Below are 2041 nucleotides of genomic sequence, written 5' to 3'. Positions count from 1 at the left end.
TTTCCTTCCTGACCCCCTAATCAAGGCACTAAGCCTTATTAGGGAAATTGGGACGTTACACTTTTGGAACAATGGTGGGATTGTTTTGCACCAAAGGGAAGGATAGTTGTAACACCCTACTAACTTAGAGCCGTTACTATGTGATTTTAAGATGTGCCAATAGCTCGCTAATCAAGGATTTAGACTGAAAGTGTGATTAAATCAGAATAAAGACCCATTGAGTGAAAATTAAGTATAAAAGGTTTGGACATCCAATAAAGTTATAAAAGTGACATCAAGATCCCAAAATATTGTTTCAAAAATATATTTACAATTTAAAAGTTAGAGTACAGTTGACCTAAGCGACAAAATCAAATGTTCACAACATGTTCCTCAAAACAACCCCAGCCATGGCGGCCAGGTAGGCCAAACATGTGCATGCTGCTCCGTGTCCTCTGACTCATGCTTGGTCGACATTTTCCTTGCCCTTACCTGCACCATAGAGCACCAATGAGCCGAGGTCCAGCAAGAAAACTTCACAGCATAACATACAATATTTTATCCCAAAAAATACATAATTAATCAAAGCCAATAAAATATTCACAAGTTCCTATTGGAATTCACATGGTCTTAACCGAGCGGGTGTGTACAACACCCTTAGAGAATGCGTTACTAGGCACCAAGTTCACGGTCCTAACCGAGATGGTGTGTACAACACCCTTAGAGGGTCTCGTCGTGGCAGCCTGCATTCAGCATGCTTAATGCCGATTCTGACCTTTGCCGCTTCTGGCCTTTGCCGACTCGACCTATGCTATTCTCGACCTTTGCCGCTCCCAGCCTTTGCTGACTCGACCTATGCCGTTCTCGACCTTTGCCGCTCCCGGCCTTTGCCGCTCCTGTCACAAACACATGTATGACCTAATGGTTACAAATAATACACATAACACTAAGAAAAATATAGCTCTACGGGTACAGGCAGTTTTCTTACCTTTAGTCGTGAGCTGACAACACAAGGTGATCCCGAGTACGATCCCTAATCCTGCGCCTTAGTGGTAAAACCTAGTCACAACATAATAATAAATAGTTATCACGATAAAAATCAATTAGAAGCTTTAGAATAATATACTAGCCACTAGGACCTCAAATTCTACTAAATTATACTAAACTGGGTAGTAGAATCCTTCCCGAGCGCTTAAGTTTGGGTTCCCGAGCTTAAAACCCCTCATGGCCAAAGTTGCCCAGGCGAGACTGCAACATAGGAAGTAGTGCCAGAGAAAAAGGCAGGGAAGCTGTCAGAGGTTGCAAAAGAAGCTTCCATTTTTTTACGAGGATGTCCCGAGGGTTGAGGAGGGCACTTCATAGGCCTGTGCACCTTCCTCTAGTCAGGTTGCCCAGCTTGATTATGAGCAGTTGATGCAGAGGCTCAAGAGGGTTGAGGAGGGCTAGGACACCTTACTTTAGAATCAGAGTACGATAATGGCTCAGTTGGCACAGCTGATTTCAGTGGTCTCAGGTCGATCCACCCACTTAAAATCAGATACAGAGTCAGATATCTTGCCTGAGGACTACGAGCCTGGTGATCCACCCTCCACTCCACAGGCCCAGACATCTCGTTGTCAGTGACGCCGACAGTCCTAGTGTATGAGTACTACAACTTGAGGAGGCAGTTGGCCTTTAAGTTGTCAGGAAGAAACGCAGGGCCAAGCGTTTTGATGACTTCACCGACCCAACGAAGAGGAAGAGAGTAGATAAACATAGGCTAGTTACTGAACCTTTGAGGAAGTGTGACCCGCAGCAGAAGAAGATCTTCCATAAGTGGATCATCGAAAAGATCGACAACAAGAGAGATCATAACGTCCATACTGGGATGCAGGGTGTGGCATGGTTCTTGCAGTTACACACAATCCAGACTTGGCTTTGGGATTCGGTATGTAAATTACATTTATGTTTTCAATTCAATCTTAAAATATATTGATGGTACTAACGAATTTTCATGTTTTTTCAGCATATTGATGTTGCTCTGCACATGCTACGCCCCCGACGCCACTTTTATCATGCCGCA

Source organism: Humulus lupulus, chromosome 7 (assembly GCF_963169125.1).
Source record: "Humulus lupulus chromosome 7, drHumLupu1.1, whole genome shotgun sequence".
In the NCBI taxonomy this organism is placed as follows: Eukaryota; Viridiplantae; Streptophyta; class Magnoliopsida; order Rosales; family Cannabaceae; genus Humulus; species Humulus lupulus.
The sequence above is the reverse complement of the archived record's forward strand: the minus strand, read 5'-3'. Positions refer to the sequence as shown.